Consider the following 14,330-nt stretch of genomic DNA (forward strand, 5'->3'; position numbering starts at 1 on the left):
TTTCAAGAAACATTTTATATCTCTTGGTTTCTGGCTCCCTTCACTGGGAGACATAATTTCCAGGCCCTCCAAGCCTTGTGAGCCTGAGGGTTTCCTCTTAAATGAAAGTTAAGACTTTTGTTGTTGTTGTTATGGTCTCTCTAGAACCGACTCCCCCCCCCCCAACCTGGATGTTTCAGTGAGCCGTTTGTCTTAGCTGCACTTATATTTGGAAAACACACGACAAAGAGCCTTGTTATTGCTACTGCCCCACAAAGAAGCTGCTGCAACAACAGAGTTGTCCAATGAACTGAACTAGTGTTGTGCTGGGATCTGGACGGGGGGGGGGGAGAGAATGATAATAATAAATACATTGCAATGCCCCCAAATTGGACTTCATAAACAGCCAAAAGCATCAATTCAATGGAACTATACACTGAGGAGATCCACACAGGAAAAGCTCCAGTAGCACAGATTGAGAATAAGCCATATTGAACCACGTTAGAACTGAGGGTGTTCCAAAGTGTGTGGTTTTAAAAGGTATTAACAACAACAGAGTCCTGTGGCACCTCAAAGACTAACCAATTTAGTACGGCATCAGCTTCTGTGGACTAAAGTTCACTTCATCATGTAGAAGAGGAGCCATGGCTCAGTGATAGAGCTCGTGCTTTGCTTGCAGAAGCTCACAGGTTCAATCCCTTGCATCTGTGGAAAAGGCTGCCTAAAACCCTGAAGAGCCACTGCCAGTCAGTGCCAGAAGTACTGACCTACATGGATCAACGGCCTGACTTGCTATAAGGCAACTCCATGGGCAGTATTCATCTACCATGTCTCATTAGCAAAACGATTTCCGCTTGCACCATGGGACTTTCCCCCTCCTCCTCCTCTGTGTGCACCCTGCACCCTCCCCAAACCTGCTCCAGAAGGTTGGCAAAGCACCTCAAATAGATTTAGGGGGTACACCGCAGGAGGGGAATAATTTTCCATTGCGAAAGCTGAAATCCTTCCTCTGGCAGAACATTCACATTCGCATATGGAATTGTGTTCAATGTAAACCTACACAGGAATAGAAAATGGGAGTAATGTAGATGTTGGAATTAAATAGCAATGGACTGCAAATAGTAATCTGTGCACATTAAATGACAGCTTGAATGTATTGCAAAATAACCACAGTGACCCTTCACAAAAGCAAAAATAGTAGATAACAGTTGTCTTAGCAATGAGTAGTAAATTAGCACCTGTAGTGAGACAGGAAACTACTGTCTGTATTCAGACCTAAATGAATAGGATTGAACTTCTTGATAAGTTGCAATCTAGCAGTCATGCCTTTTTCCGAAGCTGCTTTTTTTTAAAAAAGGATGACCACCTTATTATTAGTAACAGAGTGTCCCAGTAGGCTGAAATTTTTCGTTATTGGTTCCTGAATGCTGCTATTTCTGATGTCAGATTCTTTTGTATGGAGACTGGTCTGTTTGCCCTCTGTGGAAACACATGGTTGACAGATGGTGGCATATGTATCATCCTCTCTAGAAATAGCAAAATTAGAGGATTCTAAATAAGATTTTAAAATCAATAGTACAGCATGCATACAGCTGAGATGGGAAGCAATTTTTAAAATATTACAAAATAGAATGTCAATGAACGGATGCATAAAAATGGTTGTGAAACCTGAAAACAGCACTACTTTCTAGGAATACAATGAAAGGTAGTCAAATGCATAGATGGCATCAGTATGAGTCTGATCTACTATTTTTTAAAGAATCATATGCCACAGTTCTTTTGGGACTGTGCCTGTTCCAAAGGCAAGTATGTAGAGGGATCACATGTTTGAATAGTTTCTCATTTGATAACCTCCATGTTCACATGGGGAGGTTGCCCTGGAATGCTAGCTTCCCATAGGATAGAGGGTGTTTTTTTATCTATGGGATCATTCACTCATGATATTCCCCTGGTTCTTTTCAGAAACAGCACCATCGGGAGGCTCTGCCTTGAGTCTTTTGACTCTGTAGGTTTAGGGGTAGGGAACCTTTTTTCAACTGATGGGCCAGATCCTGGGTTCCCCCATCCCAAGTGGGTCATTTTGACAGGTGGTCAGAGATGCCCACCTGTCAGTCACCTGACATCACCAATTCCCCCTTGGCAGTGTAGTTTGACTTTTGTATATGATACAGAACGGCATTCGTAGGACTAGTTCAGATGTTAATGGGCCTGGTAATGTTATGTACTGAAGTTCTCACCCTGGGCCAGCAGGGGGATACTGTAGATAGTTTTCACTCAGGTCCACATATGCAAAAAAGGGATTGAAAGTGACATTCAGTGATTGGCTAGTTACAGAAAATGGTTACTGTTACATTCTAGTGGAGCTCTATATAAGCAGGCTGGCTGAAGCCTTCAGTTCAGTTCTGTTCTGGCCTGTGAATAAACAAGAGCTGATTGAAGAATCGCTGTGTCGTCTGATATGTTCACCCACAACTTAACAGGTAATCTCTTCTGGGGCTTGGGAACTACCACAAGATGTGTTGATGGCCCCCAACTTAGATGGCTTTAAAAAGGGGGCTAGATAGCTTCATTAGACAGATTAATGGATCATAAGGCTATCAATTACTGCTAGTCATGATGGCTTTATGTTTCTTCCAAGATCAGAGGCTCCATATCATGACTCTGCAGGGTTCTGCTTCTAAAGTTTTCCCGGCATCTTGTGGAAGGCTATAAAGACAGGGAACATGACCCGCAGGAGTGGGAGGGGCTTGTCAGTGCTCCCTTGCCCTCCTTTACATGACTGTCATCACAAAACTGAACAGAATGCCCAAACAGGGCTCAGGTGAGGTGAGAGTCTGTGGCTAGGCTAAAACTTAATCAACTCCAGAGTTCAAATGAAAGGAGCAGATTTACTTAAATCAGTATAGAAGAACTAAAGAAATGCATAGTTGCCTAAACTAAAAAGGAAGTTGTCTTGGGTGTGGCACATTTGGGAGAAGTGTATTTGGTGGCAACCAGGAAAAGGGCCTTCTCTGTTCTAGTGCCCCCCCCCCATGAGATCACCTTTCTCTTAGGCCAGGGGTCTGCAACCTTTAAGACAAAAAGAGCCACTTGGACCCATTTCCGAAGAAAAAACAACAACTGGGAGCCGCAAAACCATTGCGACATTTAAAACAAATATAACACTGTGAACGGCTTACCGTGCTTGACTATTTCCTGAGCGGCTACCAAACTAGCATATGTTGTGGAATTTGCAGACTTCACCCAATTCTTGAAATTATTTTTGCTCCTATCAACCTTCCTCATAAGTTCTGCAATGGCTTTTCGTCTCTCATCTCCATCTGGATATTTTTCAGCAAAGGCTGTGTGTTTATTCTGGAAATGTCTTGCAATATTTGACTTTTTGTTGTTTGCAAATTTCTCACCACATATTAAGCATACTGGTAAACCAGTCTTGTCAGTAGAGAAGGCAAATGATTCTGTCCATGTATCATTAAACATTCTGTTTTCTTCAGAAATTTTTCTTTTCTTGCCTTTATCCATGGCTGGCCTACCGGGGGTCCAAAAGAGGGACGTAATTAGAAATCAGAGGGCCCCATAGCAAAATTTGCTATGCCCAATAATCAATGCCCCAAAATGCCATAGAAAATTAATCAGGGCCCCAGTGTACCATAAATCATAATCAGTGCCTGATGTAAATAATAATTAATAATGAGGGCCCAATGTCATCCTCATCATTATAAAAATAACTTTTTTGACACTTTTTTATTATTTTTTTGTTTGACCCCTCAGAATTACTCCTCCTCATAGAAATAAACGTTAAATTAACAAGTTACCTTTTTTTGAGTGTGTGTTCTTCACTCCCCTTCAAAACAGTGACCAGCTTACATGCCCCCTTTCAATGCAACCTGCTTACAGCCCTCAACCAAAATGGCCGCTCCCGCGACTCCCACGTGCGGCCACAAAGATGGCGCCGACGATTTTCCCTTATCGATGCCCTTTAAAGAAATGGCCGCCGCAGCTTCAACCCACACCTAGAGGAGGCTAGAGAGGGAGAAAAGCGGGGGGGGGGGAGGAAAGCAGCGAGGACGGCAGAGAAGGACTGCCGGGAGTGGAATCCCACACACCGCGAGGGGAAGGAAGGGAGAGGGTGCGAGCTGGAACGGGGCAAAGAGGGCGGTCCCCGGTCGTGCCTGGCCTTAAATGGGCTAGGCCACGCCGATTGGCGGGCAGGGTTGCAGGCACGCCCAGGGATTCCCCTGTTCTCGCGGGGGCAAAAGGCCAGCCCCCGCGAGTGGTGTGTGGGAGGGGTTAGACCGCAACCCCCTCTCCTCTCTAGCTAGGAAATGGCTTTGCGGAAAATGTGCCTCCTCCCCTCGCCTCCGCCCCGGAGCCACAGGTTGCCGACCCCTGTCTTAGGCAGTCACTGACACTATTGCTGTTTTGACTTCTCTTGGAAATACACCTGTGCTCTCAAGCTTTAACTGGTGCTTAACTTCAGTGGGATGTGGGTGGTGCTGTGGGTTAAACCACAGAGCCTAGGACTTGCCGATCAGAAGGTCGGCAGTTCGAATCCCCACGACGGGGTGAGCTCCCGTTGCTCGGTCCCTGCTCCTGCCAACCTAGCAGTTCGAAAGCATGTCAAAGTGCAAGTAGATAAATAGGTACCGCTCTGGCGGGAAGGTAAACGGCGTTTCCGTGCGCTGCTCTGGTTTGCCAGAAGCGGCTTTGTCATGCTGGCCACATGACCTGGAAGCTGTACACCGGCTCCCTCGGCCAATAAAGCGAGATGAGCGCCGCAACCCCAGAGTCGGTCACGACTGGACCTAATGGTCAGGGGTCTCTTTACCTTTAACTTCAGTGGACGGTACTATTATTTTAATTTGCCCTTGACTGCTGCTGTATTTTTAGAGGGTGATTCCCAATGCTAGTCATACTCAGAGTAGGGTCGCTGAAACAAAGAGACTGGCATTATTCCATTCCCTTGATTGCAATGATTCTACTCAGTATGACTAACACTGGATATCAGGCAACATTTTGCAGGTTTTTATTGCTGTTTTTAATGTTTTAAAGCTGTTTAAATTGTTGCTGTATCTTTTATTGTGAACTACCTTCGGATGCTACAGGAATGACAGTATAAAGTGCTTGAGTACAATGAACCCTCTAAAACATATAGTCGCTGAATCATACTCTAAGGAAGGCTACAGACAAAACATCTTCCGGTGGCAAGCAGACTACACGAGTCATCTGGGCAATTTGTAGAAGGCATTCAAGAGAGTGACAAAACCATTGGGAAAGCCTACTCTTATTGTCAGTGATCCAGTAAAGTGTCTGGGGTTGTGGTGGAAATAAGGATCTGATCAGAGAGTCTTCAGGTGAGGGTCAGATCCTACAAATATGGACAGATGGCAATACCAAAAACAGTGTTAAACCCAAGAGTAGGGAACCTTTGTCAATCTGAGGACAACATTTCTTGGAGGGCCACCTTATAGGGGCTACATGCCAGTGCTTGGTGGGGCCAGAGAAAAATGGGTGTGATTCCCAGCTTTGCATAATAAGCCACATTCCAGCCATGCAAAAACCAGAGGTTCCTTCTACACACATGCATGCACACACATCTCTATATCCTTCATTTAGGCAAGCAAGAAGTATTCTCACAATTCAAGGACACATTCCAGCAAGGCAAAAGCTTTTGAGGAGGGTGCAGGGTCAAGGAGGAGAGTGGACCTGGGAGGCATGGACTGTCCCAAGTCCCAGTGGTGGGAAGGGCCTAGAGGGCTGCGTTCAGACCCTGGGTTTGATGTTTATCCACTTGCAGTTTAGTCCCTGGATGTGGCTTTGGGAGGTGTAAAGGTTGGCAGATTTTCCTCTTCCTCTCTCACCAGGGGCCTCATCTGGAGTCATCAAAGCACAGCCTACATGCTTGCTTGCTTTTCAAATGGCACAAAGGGGAGTCTTTCAGCCAAAATGGCACACTCCAAAGGGAAACAGAGGCACTGAGTTTTTGGTTCCCACTATCCCAGCATCTTAGAAGGCACCAGTTAATCCAGTTCAGAGCAATGCTTATGCTATAACTAGTAGAGCACATTGCCTCTCACGTTGCCTGTGATGCTGACTCACAACAAACACAACAGTATTTCATGTGGGACACATGCTGGATCGCTAGAAATAAATTAGGAGTGAATTAATTTTATGGCCAGAACTACACACATGCAAGGAAATTCACAGGAAAGGGTGAAACCTGCCATCTGCCCTTGACTGCCTTGGCACAGAGGATTCATTAAGAGGCAGTTAAGGGACTTCCCAGTTGTTACTAGATGCCTATGTGCAGGCATATGTTGCTTTTCACCCTTAACTTTTGGATTTCCTCAGGTTATCGTTTTCTATACATCATAGCGAAATATGTTTGCCCAATAGCGAAGGCTAACATTCTTTTTCATCATCTCCCATGACATTAGAGATATTGATGGGACCAACACTTGGTGTAAAAGTGATACCATTGCCTGGTTTTTATTGGCACCGACTGCAATGTAGGAGAATTACAGTAGAATTTCAGTGACTTCCACCTCAGAAATGGAGGTTGTTCATAAATCACAAATTATATCACCAGAGGCCTTCCGAAACCCTCCTGCAACCTACTCCTCCAAGCTCCTTCTCTATTTTGCTTCCTCCTAGACTGGGGGTGGACAACATAGTGCCCTCTATGTGTTTTGGACTCCCAACTACCATGAACCCCAGACAGCATAGCTAATAGTCAAGGATTATGGGAGCTGTAGTCCAGCAATACCTGGAGGGCAATACAGTAACTACCCTTGTCCTAGATTAAAGAACCTAAGAGTATCCTGGCACCCTTGAGCTCTCCAGAGTACCTGAATCCAAGCGTCCCTGATACCCACCACCAGATTACCTAGCACCAGCAAGGATCTTGAAGCAGCCTTGGCAGCTTCTGCATTCAAGCAGGAAGTCAAATTTCCTTGCAGATTTCCTTGATAGGTTGCATCTTGGCAGCTTGTCTCTTTGACTTTCTGTTCAAGTACTGTATCTGGAACTCTCAATCCTCTAATCCATGCTGGTTCCCCACTCCCATTATAAAAAGAAGTCAGAGGCTTAACACGGTAGCAAGCGGGGTGTATTTGCTCTCAATGATCCTCAGTCACAGTTTTGTTGCATATAGAATAGACCAGACACAAATTTGCCCTAGGATGACTCTATCCTAGGCTGCTCCTAATTTCCATTATTTATTATTACCAAGTTTATGGTTCTCCCACTTCCCAACTCACAGTAACCAGTGGCGTAGGAAAGGGGATGCAGGGGCTGTGGACCGCCCCAGGTGTCATCAGTGAGGGGGGTGACAAAATGGCCAACCAGCTGGGAGGCGGGTGGGCCACTTCCCCGGTGCCAGCACTCGGCTCCAAGCGCGCAGTGCGCCCACCTCCCGGCACCACCATTCTGAACTGGGGGCGGCTGGCACCAGCTTGGGGAGCCGTGGGGAGGGAGGGCAAAGCCTGACTCCATCCCACTGGAGATGTGAGGCGGGGGTGAACTTGGAAGCAGAACCTTCCGCAGGAAAAACAACAACATACACAAGCAGGCTCCCTGCAGCAGCAAGTGTCTTTCAAAACACAAGCAAAGCAACGAGAGGGGTGCCAGAAGGGCGCAACAGCCTCCGCTCGGGGCTGGGGTCGCTCCAGCGGCGGTGGGGGTTGGTTGCTCTATGCCTTTGTTCTCTGCCACTTGCCCCTCCCCCTCCCACCCCAGGTATGTTGGAGTCATGCTCTGCCACTGACAGCAACCTCCTCTCAGTCCCAGACAGCATAGTCAGTGGTCAGGGATGCTGTACTCCAGTGACAACTGAATGCCACCCCAATGGCTTCTACATAGTTAGGAACCTGGATTGTGCCCGGATTCCTAATTGAATTGAATTTGAATTGAATTTATTATTTATACCCCGCCCATCTGGCTGAGTTTCCCCAGCCACTCTGGGCGGCTTCCAATCGAGTGTTAAAAACAATACAGCATTAAATAATTGCATATACAGACCCCATGCACATTCTCCCTTTCTGTTGAATGTGCAGCCAGAGGACGGGACAGACTCAGTGGATACTTGGAGACTGGGGGCAGGACTCATGGGCATGATTCAACTCCTCCATATGTTTGCATGCCCTGCTGCTATCCATTATATATTGCCTTTGAACACTGAATAGATCTATCTTATTTTCCATACATTTGATTGTTTTTCAAATAATTTGCATTAGGGACCACCAATATTCTGCAGTGCTTAACCTAATACGTTACGTACACAATACAAAAATAGGTACTTCCCTCTGTTTGTCTGGAAGCTGCTGGCAAATAATTGATTTCATCTGGGTAGACCTCTGAGCTTCCATTCAGAAGACAGAGCCTTTACATAACGCTTACTCTGAAATTATATGCAGGGCAAAGTCTGACTCACCAGAAGTTTGTCACCCATTACCCAGCTCAGATTATCTGCCTCTGGATAAGGACATAATTTAGCTGAACATTGCTTGTTCTAAAAGTAGAACTGAGTTAAGTCTAACACTAAAGAGCACCCTGAATTTTGTCTAGGATGATATGAAAAACGCTAAGGAAAGGCCAGAGTTTAAGCAAAGGTGTTGGATTAAGGCAACGTGAAAAAATTGTTTTACTAGATTTATATCAGCTCTTGAGGCCAGTTTCTGGCTCTCACAGCTACAATTCACAATGGTGAGCACACTTCTGCTGGGTTTTTCATTTTATTCTCATTGGGAGTGTTGCAAACTGTATCAGCCTCGTCCAATGGTGTGGTTTCTCCTCCCTCACCTGACAAGCTGTTATCAGTACAGAAAGTGATGAAGCAGAATTTCTCCATACAGATAGAAGAAGAGTTATCAGCTTTGGCCTGTTTTCTTTCTGGAAGGTCGAAGTTAGGGGCTTACAAGAGCTGAATGATCTGAACAGAAAGGCTCTTGCTGGATGCAGGGGTGGAAAGTTGCTCCACATCTAGGAAGATATAAAGCCTCCAGGGACAGTGATGACCTAGATGTCAGGAAATAAACATTATGGGGAGTGGGTTGAAATGAACCTGAGCTAACCAGGAAAAAGTGATTCAGAGGACCAGTATAATCTACTGAGATGGCCAGAATGGCACGTTGCACCTTTGAACAGGAGTAACAGAGATGCACATCCTTTCCCTCTCACAATCTTGGTATAATATGGATGGAGTGCAAGAGCCTGTGACTTTATTCTTTGAGAAACGGAAACTGTAACCATCACAGGTCCTATATGGTTGTTGCTCTCCACATATCTGCAATCATGTGGTGGTGGAGAACAAGGCCACTCCCACTAGCTCTGCCCCATAGGAGCCAACTACTAGGGGCCAAGGTCCCTTTGCCCCCCAATAAAATATTTTAGGGGGCCAGGGGCTTCCAAGCTGATGGGCATTGCCATTCAAATGGTCTGTGTGTGCCCATGTCATGTGACTGATTATGGGGAGTGGAGCTTACCTGCTCTCCCCCCCCCCAATATTTTATGAAAGTTAGCACCTCTGCTCTGTCCCCTCTGTGTCATCCCCACCACCATTGTATATGTGTTGGGGGGGGAGTCTGTAAAGGGGAACTTGCTGTATGCACTTAGGCTCTCCCCGTGATTGGGAATCCTGATCATGCAGAGAACCCAACTTCAGGGAGATGGTATGTACCAGCTCTTCATTACAGACATTCCCTACACACCCACAATGTATGGGCAGCATGAGGGTGGGGTCAATGAGGAACAGAAAGAACTTATGTCACAATTGCCTGGAGGGGAATGCCCATATAAGGGTATAATGCCCAAGGAAGAGAGGTTTAGGCAAAAAAAATTACTTAGAGCTAATGGAAGAAGCAGAGACTGAACATTAGTTCCAAATAAAACTTCTGCCTAAACCTCTCTCTCTTGTGAGGTTATTCTAATTAATAACTGTTGAAGGAATTAACCATTTTAACCGATATTTTTCATGATTTGTTAATAAGGACAAAACTGTACATCCTGTTATTATAAATGATTTGTTTATAATCATTGTTTATAAAATTATAATATATAATTTGTTTATAGCTGCAGTTGGGATAGCATGTACGCAGCCGATATGGCAGCTGGGGATTGTCACCTCACACTTTCCAATGTATCGTATTTTTTGCTCTATAAGACTCACTTTTTCCCTCCTAAAAAGTAAGGGGAATGTGTGTGCGTCTTATGGAGCGAATGCAGGCTGCGCAGCTATCCCAGAAGCCAGAACAGCAAGAGGGATCTCTGCTTTCACTGCGCAGTGATCCCTCTTGCTGTTCTGGCTTCTGAGATTCAGAATATTTTTTTTTCTTGCTTTCCTCCTCCAAAAACTAGGTGCTTCTTGTGGTCTGGTGCGTCTTATAGAGTGAAAAATACAGTGATTTTCCATCACTTTTCTCATAGGACAATTGTCCCCAGAAAATGTGGATAGCAACCAAATTTTGTGTGAATAAACATCCCATCTGAAAGCACCCTAAGAGTAAAAGCCCTAATGGTTAAAACCAACACCGCGGATAAAAATTGAAAGCAAAATCTGAAAAAATGTTCAAACATTTAAATCCAAATCCTGACTTTTTGCCGAAATCTGAATTGGTGCAAAATACTTTCAAATCTTCACTCCTCTCACATTCTCAGCCTGCCACTTCGGTCATGTAAATTGAAGTTTACTCATCCACCATCCCCAGTGGGGAATTTGTGGTCCTCCAGATACTGGTGAAGTCCAAGCCCCATCATCTCCAGAATAGCCAATGGTCAGGGATGATGGGAATTGTAGTCCAACCAACATCTTAAGAAGCACAGGTTTCCCATTCCTACCTGATCTGAGAACACAAATACGTTCTTCACTTTTGAAGGCCAATGCTTTTGAGGGCAGACTCTAGTCCAAATCGATTTTTAGGAAGTTTTGACAGAATGCCGTTTAATTCAAGAAGCATTAATTTTAACCATTTATCTCACATAGTCCCTGTTTGAAAAAAGAGAGAGAGAGAAACATAAAGCTAATTACTCTATTATGTATTATGAGGTCTGGGTGTGTAAAACTTTCACACCAGAAGTGTCTTATTTTGCTAACTGCTTGAACATTAAACTTGAACAGAAAGGAATTGTTCCCATGACTCATATTTTTCATCATTTGGTCATTAAATTGTGATGGATATAAACCTATAAAGTACCTAAACTGAACCTTTTAACAATCCATGAGCAATACTATCATTTTTTTAATAGAACTTGCTGACCGTGCCTTTCTCAGATGCCATTTGTCACTTTCAGTGGGCAATAATCAATAACTTGGCTTTGAAATAAATAATATAGCAGTCGCAATATATTATCTTTCAGGCTGGCCTTATACTAACCACAAAACAGGGTCTGGGAAGATGAGAAGTTTAGGTAAATGTTAAAAATGGAATGACACTGAGAAGAAGAGCTAAATGAATGAGTGGACAAAGCCTAATCCTTTCTTATCCTAATCCTTTCTTCCCACTTTTGTCCCATTTTGCCATGCCATTGAGCATGTTGCATGCTCCTTGTGGTGGTTGGAAAGTTTGCATCATATTCACATTTTTCAGTTAGATCATGCATTTACCCAAACAGTTGGTGCAGGTTCCAGAATGTCTGAGCGACTTCAGATTATCTAATCTTCACTTATCTACAGTTGTGCTAGATGATCTTTGTGGTCCCTTCCAACTCTACAATTCTATGATTCTATTAATGATGCTCCCCGCATCAGTCTCCCCACTCAAGTGAAACAAAGGCATTTACATCCTCCTCCACCATTCTGCCTCACATTCTTTGTACTTCTCCTCTCTTTAGAACAAAAGTGGGGTTTCAAGTCCTAGCGCCCAATGAAATATGGGCATGTTTAAGAGGATGTGTTCAGTGTAGAAGAGGTTGACTCAGTGCAAACAGGAATTAAGCAGGCAAAACAAACAGTCTTGAATTATTGAGGGGATGTTTACTGAGTCCTTGCATGGGTGACATAGGAGGTACTGCCAGGCACACCAGTGCCCACCGGCACTGTGTTGGAGATCCTACTACACACATGACAACTAATCCTGGCAATCATCAAGTTCCAAACTAATGCTGTGGTAGGTGTAATTTCTCTGCGCTGGACTCTGGTTTCCAAATCTTTTAGATATAATATGTTAGATACAGCACCTTGTGTAAAACTACTTCTCAGTCAAGTGACAACATTGTTGTGGCTGTGATACAGCAAGTGTTCTTTCTGCCTGCCAATCAGAAAAGTTTGTAAACAGTCATCATAGTGATTAGAATATACGAAATTGATTAAACTATGTAGACAAGCTCACAGAGTTAAGTTGCCTGGTGGAAAACGCAAAGTCATTGTAAGGCTGGCTCTGAGATGGTTCACAAGAGATGGTGAACCAGTGAATATCTAGGAGACTGGAGCTTTCTGCACTGTTGAATTCAGTACTTCACTCAGTAGATGCAAGTACTCTGTTACTTCAACAAATATCACAAAACAGCTTTAAAGCATTGCTAGTGGCGCTGTGGGTTAAACCACAGAGCCTAGGGCTTGCCGATCAGAAGGTCAACGGTTTGAATCCCCGCGACGGGGTAAGCTCCCGTTGCTCGGTCCCAGCTCCTGCCAACCTAGCAGTTCAAAAGCACATCAAAGTGCAAGTAGATAAATAGGTACCGCTCCAGCGGGAAGGTAAACGGCATTTCCGTGCGCTGCTCTGGTTCACCAGAAGCAGCTTAGTCCTGCTGGCCACATGACCCGGAAGCTGTACGCCGGCTCCCTCGGCCAGTAAAGCGAGATGAGCGCCTCAACCCCAGAGTCGGTCACAACTAGACCTAATGGTCAGGGGTCCCTTTACCTTTACCTTAGACCATCAAAGGTCTTGGATGTGATCTTTATCACCAGATGTCACCATCTCTATTGCCACATGAAGCACAGTCAATAGCCTTGTTATGTAGGAGTGGGGAAAGGATATCCTTGCTGTTACTTGCAACTTTGGTAAAAATGACTGCTTAAGTGATCCTGGGATGATGAAGTTGTACACAGTCTCTTCTTCAGAAAACTCCACTAGCACCCTGGATCAAACTATTTAGTTCTGGCAACTCTTCTGGTAAGCCAAAGAGAAGCACTACACTCTCACATGTGAAACTTCAGTAACTTCGATTCTGGGTGTTTCAAATTCACTGTGGGTCCACTGTGTAAGTCAAGGTCAATGTCACCATGCGTAAATAGAACTCTTGTTTATTCAAACTTCTGATTATTGTTTTTCTAACCTCCCGCAGGCAATTCAGATAAGTAAAGCTGTACTATGTTTAATATTTATAAGGCTGCAAGAGAACAGTGGGGAACCCTTAATTACAATGGAAATGGAGATTATGTACTTAAATATACTGGAGAAAGGCTTGAATCACAGCAACATTTATTATAAATAACATCCCCCTATACAAGTCTAAAAATAATCTCCTTAATGCTCGTGTGTGTGCATGTGTTTGATATTAAAAATGACTGATTTAAAGGAATGTGCTTCACCTTCTTTGCCAAGTAAGAAGGTTTGGTTCCAGTATGCTCAGGCTTAAATGCTGCCAGTATTTCATGTTCGGATAGTCATAAAGTTAAAGGTTAATAGGCTGTACAAATGACAGAGTTTAAAGGGGAAAATGAGCACCGGGAAGATCTCTAGTACTTAGGCAACATTTTAAAAATGAAGCTTAGCTTCATTGTAATATCTTCTCTCATGATGTTGATCATTAGTGAGAATAATTCTATTTGCATAAGCAATTTCTTTGCCTATAGCCCATCTCCGCTTATTTTGAGGGTAATTGTGACACATACTGACTCATAAGCCTTTGACACACACCGACTCATAATCGTGCTCAGTGACATAACAATCTGCTGCCCTGGAAAATGTAACAGTGCAAATGTAAAATGGTGGCCTCTGTGCAATGATGAAGGGCAAGTAGATGTTGTAAATGGTGGAAGCTTTTCATACTAGAAAATGAGACTGGCATGGAGAAAAAAAACAAGGAAAAAACCATTACAGGTTAAAACCATGTGCAGTGAGATCCAAAGCAAGTCTACTCTGAAGTAAGCCCCACTGAGTTCAATTAAATATATTCCATTGTTAACATGCATAGAACTGTAGCCTTCTTTAACAGTCTCAGATTTGATTAGAGGCTTTCAGCTGCTGTGATTTTAAGAAATAATTGTGATCTAAACTAAGTTACAGTTGCAATCTGTGTTATCTTGGAATGCAGGGGCAAATGGGGCTCATCGACCTGGCAAGGTGGCCCATCTAGGAAATAGAAACTTTGATCCTAAACATCTGCTGTCTTGTAGTTAAACTAATTTGTGAGAA

General features: G+C 44.0%; 1 long non-coding RNA gene across 1 annotated transcript; it reads right to left on the reverse strand.

Moving 5' to 3' along the window:
* Window positions 1–3,158: 3,158 nt before the first annotated feature.
* Window positions 3,159–4,148, reverse strand: LOC144328123 (uncharacterized). Its single transcript, XR_013393360.1, has 2 exons — window positions 3,795–4,148; window positions 3,159–3,508 (listed from the first exon to the last, which is right to left on the reverse strand). It is a non-coding gene; the product is annotated as an uncharacterized LOC144328123 (long non-coding RNA).
* Between the last annotated feature and the right edge of the window lie 10,182 nt (window positions 4,149–14,330).

Source organism: Podarcis muralis, chromosome 6, assembly GCF_964188315.1.
Source record: "Podarcis muralis chromosome 6, rPodMur119.hap1.1, whole genome shotgun sequence".
NCBI classification, from domain to species: Eukaryota; Metazoa; Chordata; class Lepidosauria; order Squamata; family Lacertidae; genus Podarcis; species Podarcis muralis.